Genomic DNA, 25184 nt, shown 5'->3' with positions numbered 1-25184 from the left:
TTATTACAGAGAAAAGGGAATCATTTAACCATTAAATAAACCCAATAGGGCTGTTCTGCCCCCAATAAGGGGTAATTATATCTTAGTTGAGATCAAGTACAGGTACTGTTTTATTATTACAGAGAAAAGGGAATCATTTAACCATTAAATAAACCCAATAGGGCTGTTCTGCCCCCAATAAGGGGTAATTATATCTTAGTTGGGATCAAGTACAGGTACTGTTTTATTATTACAGAGAAAAGGGAATCATTTAACCATTAAATAAACCCAATAGGGCTGTTCTGCCCCCAATAAGGGGTAATTATATGTTAGTTGGGATCAAGTACAGGTACTGTTTTATTACTACAGAGAAAAAGGAAATCAGTTTTAAAATTCTGAATTATTTGATTAAAATTGAGTCTATGGGAGACGGGCTTTCTGTTATTCGGAGCTTTCTGGATAACGGGTTTCCGGATAAGGGGTCCGATACCTGTACTTCTCTTTTCCGTGACCTTTCACTTGTAAAGTTTGTCCTTCTAAGATACATTTATAAATCAGCACAGGCTCTGGATCCTTAAGCACTGAGCACAAGCAATTTCTCCGGTACCAAATGAACTATTTCAGGTGAGTTTTGCAGTTTGAGCAACTCATTTATTATGGAGGAAGAGTAGAGGGGTTTATCAAGCGTTTCATGCTTCATGTGCATAATTGCTTTCAGACCGCTGCCTTCACCTCCAGCCCTAATCGCACAAACCACTCGAGATGTATTTTAGAAAGGTAGGGAAGGCAGTATATCTGAGCCTCGAAATACGGTACGGCAGATATTAAAAACAATACAGCTGCATTTGCGGTTCATGTTCGGAAATAATAAAAAGTATTGATCTGCATAACAATGACAAATATAAGTCAGTAGTATCTAATGCTGTGCCAACTGATGGCAAAGTTCCATTAACAGGAAAGCAGTAAAGCAGCAATCTGCAGCTAAAAAGCAAATAATCTGGTAAATATATATATATACATATAAACAATTCATATTCTCAACCATACTCAACAGACGCTGCTCTCCTGTTGAAAAGACTGTAATTTTTTTCCCCTATAATGGATCATTTATGGTGCTTTTAAATTAGAAGGGAAAATATGCAGTCTTTATAAGCATTTCACTGTCATTTATTTTCCATTAACCTAAAAGTGAATTACAGTATGAAGATACATATTACTGTTTAAAGAAAACAGCCCTTCCCTGCATATATTTGCATTCATACAGGGAGAGCTGCCATGGCTGAAGCATTCGCTATCAAGAGAAAATACATGGCAGTATCTACGTATGTATGTATAACTTTATTTATAAAGCGCCACAAGGGTACGCAGCGCTGTACAGTCTTACAATATACACAATTACACACAGGGAGGACAAGATATAATAAATACAATAAATAAGTATAAATACACAGGGAGTAAGTGCCATGTGGTATGAGACACAGTAGGAAGAAGGTCCCTGCCCCGTAGAGCTTACAACCTAAGTGGTTGGGTAACATACAGGCACAAACTGGAAGGTAAGAGTGCCTCAGGTATGGGCATTTGCCCTTAAGCACAGTACTGGGCAAAATAATGTCTTAGTGCTCCAGAAGGTAACAGCTGAGCTTTTTCTTAAAGAGAGTTAGTGAGTGTTCCCTACGGAGGGATTTAGGGATAGAGTTCCAGAGGTAAGGAGCAGCGAGGTAGAAAGGGTTAAGACGAGAGAGCGCAGTGGGTGTGGATGGTGTAAAAAGACGGAGGCTCTGAGAGGAGCGGAGGAGACGACCAGGAACGTGCAGGGAGACCAGTGAAGTAATGTAGTGAGGAGCAGAGGAGGGAAGGGCTTGAATGTCAGTAGAAGGATTCTGTAAGCTCCTTTGCTTAACAAGCAACCATGCTAGAGAGCGTAAGTGAGGCTGAACAGGTTCCCTCTTAGGAGAGAGCAGGAGGATCCTGGCAGCAGAGTTTAAGACTGATTGCAGGGGAGAGAGGTGGGAGTCTGGGAGGCCGGTTAGTAGAGGTGCTATGTAAGGCCACCAGAGGTGCTATAGTGTTGGTGTCAATGAAGAATGCCTTAGATGAGGCCAGAAGCCATATGTCAGCTCCCTCTTCTTTGCAGAAATACAGTTATGCAGAGGAGGAATATTCTGTTCCCAAGACACATCCCTACTGGGCCCCCCAATTGAGCATATGCTGCTGCCATAGAGATGATTGCCGCTGCAGTCCAACAACAATTGTGAGTTAGACATCTCTAAAGTAAAGTATATATGTAAAAGATTTCAACATTTTTAAATAACATGTAATATGAGATGTATGGTATTCTTGTATCTTTTATTTTGCCCTAAAAGCGGCAAACTCCCCCTTGCTGTACTCTGAACCCATAAACAATCCCTGGGTGAACTGGAAGTCACATCTTTCTGGCACCTTATTCTTAGTGCGGATAGATGGGATGTTCTAACCATGAGTGATTTAGGAATGTCCCGTCAAATTGAACTACTAACCAGAGGAGAACGTACATTCATTTCCTTGAGCAATGTTGGAATGGCCCACCAGGATACCAGGAAAACTAATGGTAGGTCCAGGTGTAAGTGGCCTGCTTCATGGTCATTCCCTAGTTCTGAATGGGAACAAAGAGGAGAAATAGATGGAAGTATAGATGCTAGCATGTAAATAAAAGAGACTAGGAGAATGAAGAGGTTGGGTGAGAAAAGCAGGAAAAATAGTTTGGAAAGTGGGCCTAGGGTCTCAGGTTTTCAGGTGGGCCCCTGGGTTCTCAATCTGACCCTGTCCTTGATACCTGTGTTATTCAAAAACTGAGCTTACTGTGTAAATCAGGAACTGTGGCTATTATATCTGAAAGTGAAGCCAGCAGTTCCCATGCTAGATTACGGGCCAGATGTGGCTTACTGGCCACTAGAGTGTTAGGGTGGCCTGCTGATGCCAGCAACTTTAAGCCATTATCCGTTGCCTTTATGGCGTTCCCAAAAATCTGGGGTTGGCTGTTCTCTTGCCTGACCTCCAGAGTATTGAATGAAGGCATGGAGTAATTGGGAGGCAGGGGAGGCAAGACAAGCAGGACAGGCTCTGCTGCTGTACCAATGGCCTAGATTAGTCCTGACAGGGGGCAGAGCATGACCACAGCTTTCTATATAAATTATACAGAAGGGAACTGAAGCACAAGAACATAACATGTTATGCTAGAGTTCATACAGAGCAGACAAGGACATGAACATATCTTGCCTGTTTCAGAACACGAGAAGAAAAACACATGATTTCTGTGATTTTCCAACTCCAAATTCAACAAAACAGAAGCCAAAACAGAAGTAAGGAGCAATGTATCTTGGGTTGCTTTCATCAGCCACAAATGCAAACAAAAACCTCCACTTATTGTTGTTTTTATTGTGCCAGAACTGCTTGTTATGGCCAACAGTTGCAACAGTTGCGAATGGGAAATGTGTGGTGCAAAGCTGGAGAATTGTATTGCCAAAGGCCTGGGATACTGCAGAGAGGAATGCCTCGACATGAAAGCTTAAAGCATGTCTTTTATTATTAGTTCTTATATGATAGAAAAAATAATAATACATAGAACAAATGGAGAGGGCAAACGAATGCTTAAAGATTGTGGCCAATTGAATTTAGGTTTTAATCTTTCTGTGCCAACAAACTATTGTGCCGATGCCAAGGCAGATGGGACAGAAGTTCCACCACTTAAAGGCTTGTATTGCCTCTTACAGAAAAATAAAATATTTCTCTCAAAAATTGGTGTAGAGTTCTTTGAGTCTGGGAAAAGGACAGCACATGGGAAGAGTTTGTGTAGAAGACAATTACTGGGAGAAGTTTATGAAGTGGGTGTCAGGATCTGTCCTAATTCGAACCCTAGCCTCCATGTTTGTCTGTCACTACATCACCCACTTGAGCCACTGTATTTATACAGCTTTAATAAGCTTATTTTTTACTGACTTTGTTGTCTCCACCCCCTCATTTACACCAGCTGCCTAATTAAGGGCCTTAAGGAAGCTATGTAGCTAATGGTCATTAAGCTTTGTAGACGAGATCTAGCCCTTTGTGCTTTCCTGATTGTCCTTTTCCTGCTTGTTCCTGGTTCCTAGGTTCTCACCTTGTTCCTGTGCCCTTGTCCCTGTCCCTTGCCTGATTCTTGAATGATCTCTTGGTACTGGCCTTGGCCTGAATATTGGACCTTGCTTCTCTGTGCAGCCTGCCCTGACCTCAGCCTGCCTATCAGACACACACCTTATTTGCTGCCTGCCCAGACCTTCTGCTTGAAGTTTGTACTTGTTCCAGCCTGCTGCCACCACTAGCCCACCATTCAGACTTATCTCACAGTTTGCTTCTTACTCTTTATCTGCTTTTTGTTTCTACATTAAATCATTTGTTTTCACCATAACACTATCCATGCTGCCAGTAATGTGTACTTTGGGTTACAAAGCACATCGGCCAGTCACACATCTGTGACAGTGGGTTTGTTTATAAATGGAAGTAGTTTAGGAAGAATGCAATAATGGGAGAAATGCGAGGGCATGAAACCATAAAGGATAAGGAGAGACTGGTAAAGTTACCACCCGGCTGATATGTGACTGGCCCAGACGTAAATCACCAGCTACGTCTAGGGATGGAATGAAATTGCAGATAAATTTATAATACCCTATGAATCTCTCCTTTCCCTGACCCTAGATTACCCCTTATAAGGCCAGACCTGCCTATACTCTGCCCATTTCCCTGTCCATTCCACCATTTCCCCGCCCCATGTGAAGCCCCCTGCCTGCCCCCCAACCCAAAGGCCAGTATAATAGTAAAAAAAAAAAAGGTGGCGACCCTAGTGACTGGTCAAGTGAATAAAAATGATTTAGGGTAAAAGTATTAGCAAGGAAGATCGGTCATTATTGAGATTCATTACTATTATAACACTGATTGGTTATTGAGTCTGAAGTTCTATTTAATGAAACACAGTATTTAACTAATAAATAATTACCATTAATAATTATCATTGAATTCTATAAACAAGCTTCGATCCAGATGTTACTTGACATAACAGTTTATAGTAAGATCTGATCGATGTTACTGCTATAATACACAAATCATGGCATGCTGGAAGGTGTTGAACTGAGGAGAGCAAGAATATATATATATATATATATATATATATAAACATAACACTTCCAGTTCTATTGTCAAAGGCAAAAGAAAATAGCCCTTTAATGAAGAATCAACCAATAAAATAACCATCAATAAAAAACGTAACTGTACCCAATAGAGATAGATAGATAGATAGATAGATAGATAGATAGATGATAGATAGATAGATAGATAGATAGATAGATGATAGATAGATACCAAAGTCTCCTGTAGGCTGCCAGTTCACATATTTCATGATTGCGTTGCTCCCCAGCCCTTTTTACATTTGAATGTGGCTCACAAGTAAAAGAGTTTAGGGGCCCCTAACATAGAGGATCCAACAGCTGAAGAGACTGGGACAGGATGGGTCAGTAATGGAAAGAGCAATACAGAGGAACCAAAAACTGAAGCCATTAGGAAAGTTTACCTGTCTATGGACATGAGATAAACTATATCCTTCTAAAGCTCATACCAGCAAAACTACAGGCATTTATATAGGGACAAAGAGTGGTCAGACAGACAAAGAGAACATAATGATGAAAAAGCATTTAGTGCATTTTTATTTTACTGGCCCTTTAATAATGCACTGCTAAGATGATACATACAGAAATAAATTGCCCAGTCCCCACACCTATACTGAGAAATTCCTACAGGAAATTAAAATGTTATGGTTACAAATGATTATGCTGAATAAATGACAAATTGGACTTTTCCACTTTCATCCCCTGATATTTCCCTGCCAATATACTGTGTTTGTGTTGTTGTGCTTTTATGTACAGCTGCATCCAGGACAATTACATTCTAACCCATTATTTTTTATAACAGAAAGTGAAATGCGTTTCTGCGTTACTAGGCCGCATCAGCTCACTAGCTGTAAATTGCCCGTGCTTCAGCACTTTTTGCGCGTAGACTCTGATATATGGGAAAAAAAATTGGTGCTCAGGGCAGCAGTAAGTCAGGCAATAAGCACTTATTAAACAGATGTGGGCAGCCAAATGCAATAAGAGAATTAATAAAGATGAATTTATTTATACCAGGAGTTTGGCAGATTATGTCTCTTTTCATTATGGCTACTGCCCAGGCAAAGTTAATTTCATTATATTGTAGTGCCTTTCAGACTATTATTAAAAACATACGTTTCTAAAATTCAAAACAAAAGTGGCTTTTTAGGTTCTGTGGCAGAGATACAGTAATGCTAAGGCCAGTGAATTTATCCCGATTTGGTAAAATCGATATCAGCAGTTCCGTTGGCTGTTATATAAACTTTTATGTGTTAATGAGTCTTTAAGAGTGAAAGCGCAGGGCCCTGGGCTGGGTGGGCAAGAAGCATCTGGCTCGGAGCAGACCTGGGTCAGCGGGGACCACCAGGTTTTTTTCCGGTGTCCTGTATCCCAGTCTGACCCTGTACTGGTTAATTTATTGTATAGGGTACAATATAGTGTGTTATCAAAAGATCCATATAGAAAATACAAAGGAGAAGGAAAGGTAAAAACTAAGTAAGCTTTATCAGAAAGGTCTATGTAAATACAGCAATAAGCACTCACAGAAACGCTGCACTGAGTCCTCGATCAAAAGTAACACAGGATTTCTTGTCCTCCTTTGTGTAAACATGTTCTTCAGTATCAGACTTCCTCTCTCAGAAAATCCTTCAGTACTGGGGCCATAGTCAGCTCTCTCCCTTTTCCTGCCCCCCATAAGAATTCACTCCCCCTTCCATCAGAATATGTGATCTAAGCTACCAGCAGCCAGAGCTGCAGCACGGAAATTACTGAGACCGAGCTAAAATGGCAGCTGCTATCTTAAACAAACAGAGGGAGCTTCTAGGGCTTTTTACTCAGGTATGGTAAAGCTTTCTGCAGAATAAATATAGTGTTCTAGGTGGCACTAATGTGGCAAATCTATTGGCAGCCAATGCCATGAAAAGCTTAGGGGCAGATTTATTAAAATGTGAGTATTTCAGCATATTTATCAATGGGTGAAAGTCAGAGTTTATCCACTGATAAATATGATTCTTAAAATCCCATAGGAATGATTAGAACATTTTTATGTATAAAGCTCTATACTCACATCTTGATAAATCTGCCCCTTAGCGTAGAACGTGGGTTCCAGGGGTCCATTCAGCAAGGGGGGAACTAGCACAATCATACATTGCTTGGCACTCATGCCTTCTGCTTGATGCATTCAGTCATAGCCTGTGATTAAGTGCAGCAAAATGAAACAAGAGAGGCTTTGTATGGAATGTTTTGTTAAATAAACAGCACTGGTGTGGAATGCGTGAGTGCCAGCCCTATCTATAATAGTGCCAATGATATTAAAAATTTTCCCCAGGTTTGGTAATCTATATCAACAGATCAGAAGTTTGGTTTAAAAAAAGTGGCCACTTAATGATTGATGCTGATTGGCTGCTTTCAGCTATTAGACCTGGAGCAAACCTTCCTCCTTTTATTACATAACCCCCATAGGGTTTTCTCCAATGAGTTAATATTGGGACTGAAAAAAAAAACCCAGCATCTGCACTGAGCCAATGCTTTCTATTAATGCAAATCCCGTTCTATATTGGATAGCAAACAAAAATAGCACCGATCTTGTTTTTGTTAAATTATTTGAGCTCTACGAGGCAGGCAACGCATCGCTTCTCTTCTCTACGATGAACAATTCAGTTACGGAATGAATGCAAGCAAACGCTGCAAATAAATTGGAGCTGATTTTATAAGCATAACCGTATTACTTTATTTCCGCTTGAAGCTAATTTTGCTTTCATAGTGAGCAGTAAATGATCATTCAAACTGGAGCGCTGCTGTGTATCTAGCTTCCTGCTATTAAACAAATGAATTGGAGGGATGCACCAAGTTGGTAGTTTCTGGACCCAGTTGAATATCAAATCCTCTATCCACAATGGCCGATTGTTTTAGTTGGAAGCCCAATCAAATGTCTAGCTTTTGAAAGCCACAAGCCAAGTCAATGGTGTTGCATTAGGTTCTAGAATCCTGCTGGTGTGACCTACTGAAGTCCACTGACCTCATGTGCTCCATGCTAGAACCATAATATTCCTACTGTCACAGGCTTTACAGGTCAGTACCTATAGTGATCTTGGTATGGGAACCATGTCCGGTCTACATTAAGCAGCAAAGTCAAGAAGAGCAAGAGGATGATTATTATTTTTATTTGTAAGTGTATGTAGTTTCTCCAGTATCATAAAGTCTTCTTTTTTATTCTTGTTTGGTTATTATGGGAATACAGTACAAACATAAGCAAACATTCAACTGTTTCACACATGGATGGAGGAGAGGAAAATAATCTAATGACCATGGCAATATAGCTTTAGCCATAGGGTTCTGCCAGTTGTGTGTGACCTCAGGCAAATCTTCTTATCTCATAGAGCCTCAGGCTTCACTGTCACGCTGTAAGGTTTACTGAGCAGAAACTCGCTGTGCGACCTTGAGGAAGATGCCTACAAAGTTTGATGACCCAATGGTCAGGCCTTCATCATTTTGCAGTTATACTGATTTATAGAAAGGAATCACTGAGCGCAACCAACATCATTAGTAAAGAAATGTACGTGCAAGAGGCAGTTATAAAATTGATTTCTCTTATGTCCCAGCAATGTTAAAAAATCAATTTCCGATATACAGATGCAGCAACGTTCCTTTACCATGTTGTCGCATTATGTCTCTTCCAGTTACACGAGAAAAATAAATACCAAGATTCTTCACCCGGTGGAGCATAATTTACGGCATTTTCAATTGTGTTTTGCTGGCAAGTCTTTGCACTCTAGCGCCATCTAGAGGCAGGATTTAACACTCACAAAATGGTGTCTGGACATGGTGAGACAAAATGTGGAAACTTGCTGACAGCATCTGTATATTTTCCATATCTTATTATAGATTTCTAAAGAAAATAAAGAGGGCACACAACTACACAATCAGATCTTGTTGCACCATTTTCATAGCCTGCATATTCAAAGATTCACCAACCACTTAAATATTATGTTCTTTTTATGGGATAGGGCACTACAGCCTATATAAAATCATTTTTGTTTTTAGGCCATTGCCCTATACAATTCCCTCGAAAGAAATGCCTATTCTGACATAGCTTTATGGTATCTCTTTGTACAGGCAACAAAAATACCTTGCAAGTTGTCCCTCCTATGGAACGTCCTATTTATGACCTTGTTCATCTAGTCTTACCCAGTTATAAATTACCGTTTTCACTGTGATGTTAGAACATGGCTTCTCCTGGGTCTTAGTTAGGGTATTATAACACAACAGGAGGGATAGAGGAGACGATTATGTATTGGTGAGGCAATCTGATACACAATGTCAGTTAAGGCAATGCTAACTCTGCAAGTGGAGCCAACATATTATGCTTTGTCTGTATAGCTAGCAGCATCAGACGCTTGCCACATTTATCATTTATCTGCCTCTTGCTGAGACGGCATTTAGATCCCATACATTCTTTAAGCAAAACTGAATGTCAAACCGTTCTGCCGATCCAGATATTTTAATTTCAAAGCAGCGTCCCATGATTTTCTTGTGTAAATTCCATTCATAAGTACTGCTAAACTGCACAGTGTGTCTCTGCATAATGATAAGCAGCCGTAGGCAGAACAGCGCCTGTATCTGTGGAATGAACACACCACGAACCTGTATAATTAATACCACTATTTCTGCATGTTGCCTGCTCTTTAAGACAAACTGGCTACAAATGAGGCTGATGGGGGAACATAATACATAACATAATACAATGGTAATTGTATGTGAGCGCAGGCAGCACTTGTTTTGATTATTTTACACAGTCCTTGGAATGTGACTAGTGGCACACAAATGAAGCCATTTCTATTGATGGGCTGTTTAATGACTCAGGGAAAAGCTGTCAGAATCTTTTTCTCCTAGAATCCTAGAATTATACAGACTCGAGGCAAGTAATTCACTGCCCACCAGTAAAAACAAAGCCACATACTACTGCTACAATTATGGGTTTTATTCAAATAACCCTTGCGCTAACGTATCCTCTTCCAAGCGATACTCTTTCCCTGTCCCACAGGGCTGATCAAGTTTCTAAAGGCCTTGCTGCTTTCTAAATGGGCCCCTGAGTGCTTAAATGGAGAATTCAATGGTTTTTAAAGTAGCAGTTTACCTAAGTACAGAGCTCTAGGGTAAAGAGTGAGACCTTAAACAAATTTCAGTTGACAGTTTTGTAGATACTGCCTGTCATATCGGTGTCACAATGGTAAAATATTGATATCATAAATGCAAAATAATAAAACATGACAATAATTTACTGTGGCGGTTCTCAAACTTCACTCGCTATGGTTTTACAAGCAGATTTTACCCATTGGGAACATAGATTCTCAAATTAGGGTCTCCCAACATCTGCAAAATGTATTATTGTATAAATTCATATTGCCTCGGCAGAATGGAAGGCTTTACCAAAACAACTCACATACACTATTTTATCCTAAAAAATAAAAAACATTTGTTTAAATAAAAATGTGCTTGTCAGTCCAGTGTTGTCCAAAGCGGCTCAGTGTTGTCTATGATGAAACATTAGATGCCAGGGATTTTCCCAAGGATTCTGGATATGATCCTTTAATTTCACTAATGCCAATGTTCATTTCCAGTTCATTGGTCCCTTTCCTCACTGGTCTGCCCAAGGTAGGTGCTCCCTTGCTGCTCTGTTCCTGCATTGACACTTGTCAGGCCAGACCTGTTGCATGAACCTTGGACTTTCTCCATGCCTTGCCTTGTGCTTCATTTAGTGTGTGCCTTCAGTTACCCCCCAATGTTCTGCTGAATAAAGGCTAATTTTCCTGCCTGTTTCCAACCCAGCCTCCTCCTGGGTCTTTACTGCAACCAGTGGTTTCTGAGATTCCATATAGGCCCCCAGGTGTTTGTGTGAGTGCAATTTCCACACAATTACTTATTTTATAATACTCACAAACAATGCAAACTGGCAGCAGAGCTTGTTTCTGCAGTGGATCTCAACTTGCACCCATGTTTTACATCTACATCTCTTTACCATCCTGCTGAATCCTATGGCATTCACTGTCACTCTACCAACCCTCAAACAACCTACCTTGAAAACCAAAACCAACACAGATGCCACTCAGATTAGAGGAATTCTATTTTTTGGTGATAAACTCATCTTTCCAACAATATCATTTTGTAATGAAACAGTTGTGTGTTTGTGCAATGCCAACGCATAGTGCTATGTAACCTATTGGCTTTGTATGCATAACTGATCATTTAAAAACCCCTCATACCTTCATAACTTCTCTGTTTCCATATAATTACCAATCACAACCCTAATTTGACATCCATTATTGAAATATTATGGGTAAAATAGAAGCAATAACTTGCAGACAAAGTATACTTAGGGGAGGGCATTGTTATTGATGTATCAGCATTTGCAGATGACACAAAACTATGAAGCTCAATTAATGCTATCCAGGATATGGCATCCTTGCAGACAAACTGGCAGTCTGGGCAGCTAAGTGGCAGATAAGATTCAATGTTGATAAATGTAATGTCATGCTCCTGGGATGTAAAAATATGCAGCCACTTTTACCATTAATTGGACGTATTAGGCAAATCCATAATGGAGAAGGACCCTGGAGTCCTTGTAGATAATAAACTTGGCTGTAGCAAGCAATGCCAGGCAGCAGCTGCAAGGGCAAACATGGGGTTGAGCTGTATTCAAAGGGGCATTCATTGGAGGAGGGGGTAAGGCCACATCTAGGATATGCTGTGCAGTCTCCAGTGCTCAAATGGGATATTATTAAATTAGAGAGGGTCAAAAGAAGGGCAACTAAAATGAAGAAAACGGGCTAAGGGGGAAAATGATAATTATGTATAAATATATAAGGGGGTCATATAATAATCTCTCTAATGTTTTATTTACCAGTAGGTCCTTCCAACGGACACGAGGGCACCCACTCCGATTAGAAGAAGGGAGGTTCCATCATAATGTTTGGAAAGAGTTTGTTACTGTGAGAGCTGTGAGGTTGTGGAATTCCCTCCCTGTCGTACTGGCTGATACAATAGATAGCTTCAAGAAGAGGTTGGATGGGTTTTTAGCAAGTGAGAATATACAGGGTTACCGAAATTTGTATAAAGTCATAAAGGGACTGGTCATGTTGGTGCTGGAAGGAATCCCAACCCCCATTTTCCCACCCCAAGGCAAATTTATGCTACTAACATAAGTGTAACTTGCCCCTGTGTATTTAAATAATGACTATTTTGTAATATACGTTTCATTTTTTTAATCAAGAACATTTCTGCCGATAAAGTTCTAAGGTTCTAAGTTCTAACTTTGCTTGGAGAGTAAAAAAAAATACAATGTTATATCAGAAATAAAGTGGTTCCTGTAGTAGTTATACTGTATGGCTCAGTTGTCAATCTGAAGATTTGGTTGCCTTTCTCCATTATAACAAGAGAGTGTTATGTTATACTACAAGTCTCTCCAGTGATCATTTCCCAGTATAGACATTCAGTGACATGTTGTACTCTAATGTTTGGCCAACAAATCATCTGAATTTCCGAGTCTACTTACCCTTCACTCTCTGCACCAAGCTGCCTGTGCCTTACTATCGGTCCCACCGGCGCTATTAGCCAGCAGTATCACAATGTGTACCCCCAAGACACATGCAGCTGGAGTAATGAATCTATATTAAACCCAGATGCTTGTTGGGGTTTATTTTTTTTTTTGTAATTTTCCTTTAACCACTGGAAATTTTCAAAATCTCTCAAGGTTTCATTTCTGGGAATGGAAAAGCCGAATTCACTTTCTAGCCACTTTTTATTGAAAGGTACAATGAGCTCTTTTTTTTTTTTTTTTTTTAAAGGCAATTGTCTCGAAAGAAGTAGCACACGCTGTTTCTTTTATCCGAGTCGTACTTACTGAATGACATGACCCAGTTACAGGTACACCACATAGGACATTCATTTTATTTTAATTGGACTTTTTTTTTTTACTGCGTGACCCATATAGCCTTTACTCTTTATTGAATCACAGATTTATTTAAAGGCCACACGGGGCTCGATTTTATATTGCGCAGGTTAAAAAGCCTTTTTTTCCCCGTTCTTGGTCAGATTTACGGTAATTATCTGTAGTTATCTGATGCCTAGGCAGTTACGTTCCTTTATGTAGTGTAGAATGCAGTTTGGCCCTGATGGCCCCCAAACAACATTCCTTCTAATTTCTTTTTCCCCTCATCAAGGGGTTGATCTGCTAGGGAAGGCAGGCCGCATAGCCTTGGCATCAGGATAGAAAGGCTTTACTAAGTTATTAAATCTACAGCAGTAGGCTCTGGGTTTAGCATAATACCCACTAACCTAATAATCATACAGTACTTAAATCCTTTCAGTCTGGATTTGACCTCTAAGAATGAATTACCTGCCAGCCGCACAGCCATATATTGTTTTCTATGTTCCCTCAGCCACAACGCTCCGCAAAGTATAATACTAAGGAATAAATATGTAGCACTGTGCCAGAATCCACTTCCATCAAACTGTAGACTCTTAAATGAATCAATGACTATAACATTGTTACATAGTAGTTAAGGCTAAAAGAACTTCTAGTTGACTTGGTGGAAGTGAAGTTACTGCTTGAGGCCCTACACTTGCTAGCTGCCTCCTACCTCAGGTTCTTCAGCACTAACCAACCCCTCCAGTAAGTGGCAGTGATGGGCCAAGCTGGCACCTTAAGCTACCTGGCTGGCCACTTTGCATGTGTGTGCATACACGTGTGCTGAAGGCCAGGGTCAGGTGAGGAGGAGGGGTACACAAACACACATGTTAAAGACTAAAGCTAAGTGAGGAGTGGGTGGTGGGGAGACGAGGGCCCAGACTAGGGGTACAGAAGATACTATTATTTATTATTATTACTATTATTTACATTTATTTATAAAGCATCAACATATCCCGCAGCGCTGTACAATAAGTGGGTTTTATACATTGGACATACAGAGTAACATATAAAGTAATAACCGATACAAGAGGTGAAGAGAGCCCTGCCCAAAAGAGCTTACAATCTACAAGGAGAAAGGGTTGAGACACAAGGTGTGGGAATGGGCATGACCAGAGTTGTGAGAGGTGGGGCACAGAGTGTTGCTAAACTAGATTAGGGTAAGCTTCTCTGAATAAATGTGTTTTTAGAGATCTCTTGAAGGCAGAGAGATTGGGAGAAAGTCTGACAGTTTGTGGGAGGGAATTCCAGAGAAGCGGGGCAGCCCTTGCAAAGTCTTGAATGCGAGCGTGTGAGGAGGGAATGAGAGGGGAGTTGAGGAGCAGGTCAGTAGCGGAGCGTAACAAGCGGGTTGGATGGTACCTAGAGATGAGTTCAGAGATGTAGGGTGGGGCAGAGGTATTGGCTGCTTTGATATGAAGAGATACATGCCTATCGCTCCCCACCATAGCACCCTAGGCACATGTGTCTCTTCTGCCTATCCCTAATTCCCTGGCAAATGGGGTTCAAAGAATGTGGTAATATGGTGACTCCCATTCTTTAAAGACTAGGGACACCTAACATCCCTGGCCAGTAACAGAACTGCCAAGGAAAGTTAAAGGAAAGCTATACCCAGATTAATGTAGGTCTCTATAAAATTATAAACCCCACATCACCTAAATTAACCATTTTCATAAAAATATAATTAGTAGTATTTGCCATTGGGTAATACTACATAGGAAATTGCCATTTTAAGTACTAAGGGCCGCCTCCTGAGATTATAGGATTCACAGTGCACACAAACAAACCAAGGTACACATGCATGCTAGGCCCCATCAGCCAATGAATGGGCAGAGTTCTGCCTTTTGCTCCCATACTACTTCCTGTTACAGTCAGAGCTGCATTATTTCCTGTCAGCTGATCTCTGAGGGAGCACACAGCCCATCACTAAATGGCGGCTCAAGGGAAATAATGTAAAGGGACAATATTTACGGATATATATATTCCAGTTTGGTAAGATTCATTAATAGTTTAATAGGCCACTTAATATAATATAAACTATTTGTTGGTTAAGTATTTATTTTGGGGGTATAACCTGTTGTGGTTTATAACCAACTATAAAGAATGGATCTGGGGTAAAGGTGAATAAAACCTGTTCCCTCCTATTGCCTGACTGGACCTTTTTTAAAAAAAATTACAGCTACGATTGGAGCCAGTGTATCATCTGTTCCAACATGGGATAAATCATTGTTTAAGATTTGCACTGAGATGACTTGTGTGAGTATCCCGACCAAGGGCTGGTGGGAAAGGGCTTTGTTGAACTCTTCACTTCAACTGATGAAGCTTCTGATCTATTTGATAGAAGTTATTTAATGTTATTATTGTAGAAAGATTTAAGATCAGCTCACTAGAGCCAGAAAAGGAAGAAATGTAATTATCTAGTTGTTATCAGGAAGAATGACGCTTTCTCCCATGTGGGGTGCTTTCGTTTTTGCCTTCTTTTATTTCCTTCTATTAAAACTGATGGGAATTCTGTTAGGCTGAAATGGACTTTAATGACCTCAGCTGCTATGATACTATATGTTTGAATTAGAACTACCTCTGATGCCCATATTATACATTGGGGACTATTTTTCTACTGTGTATTAAATTGAATTCACATAATTAATTTTTCGTTATCAGTTCTAAAATCTTAAGTAAGTTTATTGCAGGGTATCTTTTATGTATATTAATGGGAAAGATTTTATTTTTTGTTTTTTAAATAACTAAATTCTGCTCCATCAAGCATATTATTAACTATATAAAGTCAGATATTGAAATCAGTTTTCTTTTCAATCATAAGTGGTAAGTTAAGTTTCATTATTATCCCACACCTTGGGGCACATTTACTAACCCACGAATCCAAATCCGAATTGGAAAAATTCCGATTGGAAAACGAACATTTTGCGACTTTTTCGTATTTTTTGCGATTTTTTCGGCGCCTTTACGACTTTTCGGAAATTGTCGCGACTTTTTCGTTACCAAAAGATTTGCGCAAAAAAACACGAGTTTTTCGTAGCCATTACGATGCGCTCGTATCTTGTCGCGACTTTTTCGTATTGAGCACTCGTAAGCGGCGGGCGAAATTTTCAGACTTAGCATGATTTTGGAAGCCTCTCATAGGACTCAATGGCACCCAGCAGCTCCAACCTGGCCCAAGAAAAGTCACCATACTGAAGCTTGAATGAATCCGAATCTTTCGTACTTGGCGCGAAGGCTACGAAAAAGTCGCGACTTTTCGCGCAAGTAGTAACACTACGAAAAAATCGCCAGATTTTGCGCAACATTCGGAATGGCAACAAAAAAGTCGCGACAATTTTCCGAAAAATCGCCAAATACCGATCATTACGAAAAAAACGCAATCGGACACATTTGGCCCGTTCGTGAGTAAGTAAATGTGCCCCCTTGTGTCCAAACCCTTTCTGCTTGTAGATTGTAAGCTCTTTTGGGCAGGGCTCACTTCACCTCTTGTATCGGTTATTGACTGCTTTATATGTTACTCTGTATGTCCAATGTATGTAACCCACTTATTGTACAGCGCTGCGGAATATGTTGGCGCTTTATAAATACATGTTAATAATAAGAAGAAGAATTATTAGACACAAAAGATTTAAAATTAAGCGGAGCCAGATGCAAAAGTGTTTGGCTCAGCTTTAACTTTTTATTCCCCCAGGTCACATATCCTTATCAGCAACACTCACTACTTAAATATCATGATCCAACTAATGGCAAAAGAATAGCAAAAAATATATAGTTATATTTTAGTTATAGGCACTTGAAAACCAAACAAAATCCATTTCTATTGAATCTGCCTTTTGCATTGTGTTAACTCTGTTCTACTAATTCCCTCTGTCTGTCTGGGTAATTATTCCATCAGGTACTATTTTATTTAATCTAGGACACGTAATTGAAGCAAGCAATTATAGATTCAATGCTGGATACTTCCAGAGGAGCAATAGATGTTCTCTTGGGAGTCTGCATTGCTGAAATCATTAGTGGCTAGCCTTTTGTTTCGTACCAAGCGCAGAAGGGGAAAATGTGCGGTTTTATCATTCCCTTGTGACGAGCACAAAACCTACAATCCGAGGGAATCTAAGCACGTGCGGTGATTACACTACCACTACATCCATGTATTCTGGATGGAGACATGCAAATGGCTGTTGTCTCTCTATCCACTTGATATATAGAGCTTCGAAATATAGATATTGCTTTAACACATCCTTAAAAACACCGCCTGGGGAAGCATGCCGTTTGAGTGGAGAAAGGCTTTATCACTGAAAGGTTGGTTTCTGTCAGCTGGAATGGAGCTCTCAGAATGGTACCCAGAAGGGATTCATTAGTCTATTTTGCTAGGATAGTAATTTAAAATGCCATTACACAGCAGAGAACACATATTAATGTGTGTTGTGTCTCTGTGTTGTTCCATTAAGGTGTTCCTGAGGCTGAACTTCCTTAGCAGCAACCTTAAGCTGGCCATACACTATATGGTCTGCTTGTTTGGCGAGGTGGCCAACGAGCTAATCTTTCCCCCAATGCTTACCTAAGGTGGGCGATATCAGACATTGCATCAATGGACTGACGTGGTCCTTGATCCAATAGGAAAATCAAACCTGCCTGACATCTGGTTGATTTTCAGCCAGTTATGGGTGGGATAGGTCCATTAGAGCACTCTATACAATAAACTGTCTAATCTGTCTGAAGGGCCCGAATCAACATTTATTTATGGCCACCTTTACTCCTGTCTAATCAGTGCTTGGCAACACCTCCATTCAGATAAGGACCCCCTGCACTATCATTCATACAAAGCATAAAGAAACTGGAGAAATACTCCTCAAACAAGAATAAATAAATAATAAGCAGGTGATCGCTGTAAGGGTGTTTCCCAACATAACCTATAGACTAAACACATAAGAAAAATAGATACAGGGCGCTAATGAAGTAAATCAAAAGCATTTAGAACATGTCCAAACCCATTATCAGAGGTTCAGTTTAATATACTAGGATAAGCATGCAATAAGTGTCTTAGTTTGAGAATTAAGGTCAAAACATGTTGGGATTGTGAATATGTGGATTTATTCAGGTTCTCGTTGCACTATTGCCCCCTTAGTCCCCAGTTCTGACTATTGAGTTGTTAGATTCCAAGTACCTCAAATACATTACAGTCAACAGACTAATACCCCTTGCAAGTCCCAGAAACAGCATATTCTTCTGCCTCCAGCCCCTGCCTTTTACATTTGATTCAACCCTCTGGAACTCAACCAAGGACACATCTTAATGTATAAGGATTGATGTCTCCCCCTGCGGCTGTATATTCAGTTGGGGTGGGGCAGCACAGGAGCTGTAGAACAAGCATGGCTCCCCCTATAGGAGTGGCTGTATTACTGCAGGTATATACAGGCCAGGGTATGTAAGGTAAGGGCAGGAGCGCCCTGGATGTTCAGGCTTCATTGCTGAAACATGTAGGCTGGATAGTAAATTCATCCATTCATCTTCACAAAAATTTTTTTTTTTTGTTTTTTTTCGATTTGTGCAAAAACAGCATGAATATTTTTAGTGAATTTCAAACAGATTCAAACTGTGACAGATTTATAGTGCCAATCTGCATATCACTAGCTTGCCCGGCAGGTAGCATGATGTGGGGAAAATATGGCAATGCTGCTTTTCATATTGCTTCAGAGAAGATACTCGCACTGTTGGAGCTCCTTTCTGTTGTGTAGAAGCTTTCCTTTCATTATTAAGCAAAGAGATGTAAGGTGGAAGGGAAAATACTTTTATATGTAATAGACAATGCAATAAAGCATAAAAAGGACCATAAAAAGTCCTTTTGGACTTCATGTTATGAAGGATATAGGCCCTGTGCTTTAAAAGCATTAAACTGTTGGAGAATAATACTAGTCATAGTCTGATTTACATTCAGTCGGCCGGCTCTAATAACCTGAACTGGATGGGGCAACACTCCTGTATCATAATCCATCCAATTGGCCTATGAACCAGTCTGCCCAATTAGGGCAATATGGAGAGATAAACGTCATTTACTTGCACTAGTACCACTATGTTTACAGCACTTGCAAAATGTAGATCTTTTTCCCCCATAAATACAATAGAAGGGGTAAAGGATCTATTGAATCTATGAATTATATTGCAGCAGTGATATAGAAATAATGTTGTGCCATTGAAAAACTAAAGTACATATCTATACATGGAACATGGAAAGCTGTTTATACTGCATAACCAAGTGCTCTATGTACATTAGTAAGAAGCAACCAAATCCCAGACGGTTCCAGTAGATAAGTGGGTCACGCCACTTGTGTATGGGCTGTGCAAAAGTCAATCCAGGGCTAATAATAGCCCTCAGATGTGTTAGCGCAGCTTAAGTCACTTCAGGCTGAAACGACGACATCCCATGCTGCTTCTCTCAATCACTAAATAACCACGTGAGGCTGAAGTGGGAATTATCCATGTTATCCCATCTATAGAGAACACTTTTATGGTGAAAGGAGGGACAATTTTCCCCTTGTAAGCGTGATTACAGCGGCACAGCGGATTATACGTATTTAAGAGATTAATGAGCGTTTTTTCTGGCATATAAGGAACACTTAGAAACAGAATGGAGTCTGCATGATGGTCTCCTGAGACTACAACTACTAAAAATGCCCCTGTCTAGGAATACACAGTCTGCCTATTTCCTATTTACCAAAATTCACACAGACGTGTGTATGGGAAAATTCATCTAAAAATGTATGTTTTACACTATTGGAAACATTTTTCCTTTTTATGAAATCTTCATGGACAAATGATCTTTTTCTGCATTTTTTTCAGGAATGACTCCCCTCCCCCATTTACATCCATTTACTAATAGATCTTTTGGTCTTCCCACAGTCATTTTGCACATTAAATCATTTTCCTATTCAAGGTGGAAACCATTAGTTCCAGTGATTACTGTGTAAGGGGAGCTTTTAAAGTTTTTGCTCTGTGTCTTTTGTGGATTGTAGTGATGGGTGAAAAAATTCGCCAGGCATGAATTCGCTGTGAATTTCTGCGTTTCCCCATTGGCACATTTTTTCACGAATCGTCAAAATTCACCACGCTACAAAATAATTTTTGCGGCAAAAGAATTGTCGCGCATCAAACGTATTGTCGCGTGCAACAAATTTTTTTGACCCGTTTTGCAAATTTTGCGCCGTTTGGTGATTCTTTTGAAAGATTCGCAAATTTTTTGCCAAATTGAAAAGGAACAGATTCGCTCATACCTAGTGGATTGTTATAGACCCCAATCCAATCAGGTCCAGGGAAATTCTGGAGCAGCACATAATAAATCTCACAGAAATTTATCTGTCAACCCATAAATGACTACTACCCATCCCTTTAAATGCTGAGCTGCTATTAGATTGGTAAACGACCATGTGGTGGTTGCTAGGGTAAGTATGACCACAATGTAAATTCCAAAATATCAGACTATTGTAGATAAAAGAGCAAAGATTGCCCAGGTCTGATAACCCAATTGCTTCCTGCTGGACTGTTGCTATGGGTTACTAGACCAGTAGCAAGCTTTGCACCTTTATTATGTCACCTGCTAAAGAACTGTGGAACAAAATCATGATTAAAAAATAAAGACCAATTGCAAACAGTCTAAGAATACTGCTCTCTTCATGGTGCTAAAAGTTAATTTAAGGCACCCATTACATTTTCAGTGCTTCCTATAATCTTTTCATTTAAAAATGTTCCTTATGAGCTCCCTGTCTGTTTGCTTTGCTTATTACTTAAATGAATGTAACTATTAACTGCAGCGTCTCCTTCTTTGCAGATGACACTCTGTTATGCCGGGGACAGGAATAGGACAGGGAATTGGGCTGGTAAATAGCATTAGCGCAATAAAATGACTTTTTCCTACCGCAATCAAAATAGCTTAATAGTGTTATTTATATGGGGATTGGATTATCGTCCCTGCTAATGAGTGTAATTTTATTAGGTTAATGGGAACATTAAGAATCTGTTAGAGCGTAGGACTGCTTTGTAAGATGCGGGGACAACAGATTTGATATCAAATCACAGTGGAATCCAGCTGTAGATCTGAATTATGTTTTTTCACATTGGCCAGATTTGTTTTTTTTTTTTAATAAAGGGGTCACCTTCACAATCCGGAAATCCTGCACATCCCAGCTGGGAATGCACTTCATTGAGACATGCAAGGGATCCTGGGAATTGTTGTTTCCATAACTTCCAATGGTCGCCCAGCTGCCCCTGCTATTCTAACAGCAGCGTTGGAACCAATTAGTTAAGCAAAATGTTTAACCCATGTGATTATTCTGCCTAAACAGACATAGGGACTCACTGTTGAAATGTAGTAGTTGAAGTGTCACCCGAACCCTCACAAGAAGTCAGAGCTATTGGGGAGTGGCCTGGGTGGAATGGGGGAGTGGCCTGGGTGGAATGGGGGCATGGCCTGGGTGGAATGGGGGTGTGACCTGGGTGGAACAGGGTCATGACTGGGCATGGAGCATGGCCAAGACACACCCAGATCTGAAAGCATCCAAGGTGGCATCTCTGTAGGGTATACCAGACCTGGCACTAACTTTGCAGCTCTTATTGTATTCATTATGTTGAAATGTTGAATTTTGCAAGTGCCACATTGCAATTTGGAAGTATGGAGCATAAAATATTCCTCATGTACCAAAGCAGGTAATTATTTTCCGCAGTGCCCGCTGACACTCTAATGAGCAACTACTGTAGTCCTAATTATCACCGGTTTGTTATGTCTTTTCATTTTATAGGCAATTTAAATGAAATTTGCCCAGTATTAACTAGGGTCTACCTCCCAGTCATTAAGTTTGCTGCATACAAATCTGAGAATGAATTCTCCCTCTTCAATACACAATGAATTCATGTCCAAAGCAAAGAGAAATCAGTAAGACCTCCCTTATTAAAAGTGTCATAAAAAGCAGAGTTACTGAACTCTTAAGTCTAAGCATATCTTACTGCATTCGTAGTTATTATTTGACCATGAAAAGGCAGCCTGTTCAGTTAGTCACCCCCTCCAGTTTCCTTCTTTTATAAGGATCTTTTGTGCACCATAATGTTTGGACAAACATTGTTTGAGCCCCATTAGCAGACCCATTTCTAAAGCATCAAATCAATGTAGACACATCATTGTATGAGAGGTTATATGATCTCTATTAGCAAATAGCTTCTGGGCTTCCAGATCCCTGCCCACTCTAGCAAATTCTGCCCCTTCATGACCTGCTAATCATGCCTTTGCATCTCTCGCCCTTCTGCCCCCCACCACAGGGCCCCTAACTGAAGAACCCCATGTACCCTTTAGATGGCAGCCTTAGCTGACAGCAACTAGTCAGCAATTAGCTATGACCAGTCTACTTCAAGTTAGAAATTGCCATGGGCAACTAAGCTGTTGGAGTTTAGCACCTATGTTAGTAAGCTTGCTTCCACTGTTGATGAATAAGCTGGCTTTTTGGTATTTGTGATTACCACTGACAATTGGAACATGTCTGGAAACCTTTATAGAACTGCATATGTATGTGAAAGTGCCAACTGTCCATTAGTCCCAAGATGACTACACAACAGTAGGCTGTTTGGGTTCATGTGCAGCTAGACCCAGGCCACCATGAGCCACCTTGAGATCTTGGGTGTTGAAGATCACGACTGTTAGGCTGCCAGGGGACTACGGCTCCTTTAAACTTTCAAAATATCAAATGACTGAAAAATATTGATTGTTTGAATAATTTAGAACTCTGGTTGCATAAACTTTCACAATGAAAAATAAATGGTGTCAAAGAACAAGTGGTGCCGTAACCTTTAGTAGAGGTGTTGTAGATTCAGAGTGTTGATTTTACACTCCACATGAAGAAACAGACACTATTGCTTATTATTATTTCCGTTCATGCAATGCATCGTTCATGGCCACAGCTAAGAGTTCAACTCGCTGAGCCAACGGAACATTATAATTATAAGCTGCTGTCGAAATGAATTTGGCCTTTTTTGTGAACGGAGACAGGTGAATGCCGGGAAGCAAAAGCCACTTTTTTTTATCTGTAATAACTATGTTTAAAGCATTTTAGTTACAAGAATTACAAATGATGCCAGAGCAATGTAGGCTAAATCTTAATCTAATGAAGGAAGTTCTGATTTCAGTTGCTCTACTGGGAAAAGCAAACTTCTGATGATTAACTGGGGTTCTTTGCCCCCTACAGTAACAATTAATATTATGGACTTGTCTCTGACGCATCTGTTTATTCCAAAGCCGCCAAAACTTGCTTCATGTTGGAATGCACCCCGCGACACTTGAGGAAACTCACAGGGACTACTGGCACCGGAAGAACAGTGGAACTAGTAAGCATTTTACTCTGATGTTTTGTGCTTTGCAGCAATTTCAGGGGGAAAAAAGTACATTTTGGCCATGTAGTTGTAGAACTCATACATAATAAAGGGCTTTCCCAACAGGAGATATGAGCAGCAATTACACATTATCCATTGCTTCTAACCAGGTGAGACTTCTGGCTATATAACTAAATTATTATTATTATAGTCAATATATAACTGATGAGAAGACCTGTATTAGTGGACCTTTCTATGTCCATCCCTAATTTTTCTACTTCATTTCACCCCTATTGTCTTTATTGTTCTCCTAACTAAAGATTCTGTTCTCATTTACTTGTTTTACTCCTTTTTTTCTCCTGGCTCTTTGCTTTTATCTTTAGGTTCACTCTTTTCTCTGTCATATAATTTTAAATTGTCTTTCTGTTTCCTCACTCCAGTCTCATTTTCCCTTCTCTTGGTAACTTTCTAGCACCTCTCCACAACCCGTTCTCTCTCTCTCCATCATCGGTTCTTTTTTTTTCTTCCTATACATCAGACCCTGCCCCACTGTAGGTTACAATCTAGCACACAATGGACCTCATCTAATATGTATGGGGCAAGGTGCAAAATACAGGTGCTGTGAATTGTGCCTTAAGGTGCATAGTACAGCTAGTGCCTCACCATGATAGAGGTGCAAGTGCTCTGTATATTGGCTTAAGGGTTAATATTTGTGTCCCTTACTGCTTGAGAACTTACGACTGTATTATATAACATAAGACCCACATGTTCAGTGAACCTACCAGTATGCTTGTAATCCCCCTTCTTTCTGCCCCAGCTATCTGGTTCTACCAACTGCTCTAGAAGTTTACCCCCCCCAAATAACTCCTCTACCCTATGGTATGAAAAGCCTGTGCTTCACATATAAATCACTTTGTAAAAATACTGATGCAACAAGCACCAGTTTGAGAAAGGCTGTGATTGATATGCACTAACCTGCAAAAGAACTCGATGCAGCTTACAGCCACTCCATCAACTTTGTGCACACATGCACTTTCTTACATTGAATTATTAAGTAGATACATATCAGTATGGTAGGTTACTCTCAGGGGCTTAACCCCATGCAATCATTTTACAGGAGACAAACTCAACACTGGTTAGAACATAGAACATACAGAGAACATCGAAAACAATAAAATCAAACATCGATTACACAGACACACAGGATAAAAGATTCACATTGTTAAAATAAATATACATAGGTTTCAGGTTATTACAAATGCATTATGAAGGGCATGAGTTCTCCAAGCTTTTAATAAAAGTCTGAATAACATTAAATCCTACAATAGGTTAAAAAAAACTCATCCATCACACTATTTACTCACCAATATCATCCCTACTACAATGCCATCCCACCGCTGAAATCGTGCCGCCACGTATGCCATCCCACCGGCGATTTACATTTTCACCGGTGGGATGGCATTTCAGGGAGATTCGTCGCCTGCAAACAGGGAGATTTGTCGCGGGCGACTAATCTTCCTGTGTGCCAGAGCCCTTAGGCATAATATAAGCTTCTGGAATATCCATTCTCTTCATCATCTCTAAATGAATGAAAGGAGAACTACTCCCAAAGTAGGATTATTTGCTTATTTCTCTTTCTTTTGATTGGGACAACAGGCACGCAGGGCTGTTTTAAGGTACCAGTGGGCCCTGGGCAAAATTTCATAACCCTCAAGCACATGAAGTTTATTTTTAAAGTAAGGCTA

The 25184-nt window shown here is 40.1% G+C and overlaps 1 protein-coding gene across 2 annotated transcripts in view; it reads right to left on the bottom strand.

Moving 5' to 3' along the window:
- The window catches only part of sorcs2 (sortilin-related VPS10 domain containing receptor 2), a 501641-nt gene that overhangs the window by 333747 nt on the left and 142710 nt on the right, over positions 1 to 25184 (bottom strand). The window lies entirely within an intron of this gene.

The sequence above is a fragment of the Xenopus tropicalis genome, chromosome 1 (assembly GCF_000004195.4).
Source record: "Xenopus tropicalis strain Nigerian chromosome 1, UCB_Xtro_10.0, whole genome shotgun sequence".
In the NCBI taxonomy this organism is placed as follows: Eukaryota; Metazoa; Chordata; class Amphibia; order Anura; family Pipidae; genus Xenopus; species Xenopus tropicalis.
Note: the sequence above shows the minus strand (reverse complement) of the source record. Positions and strands in the feature narration are given on the sequence as shown.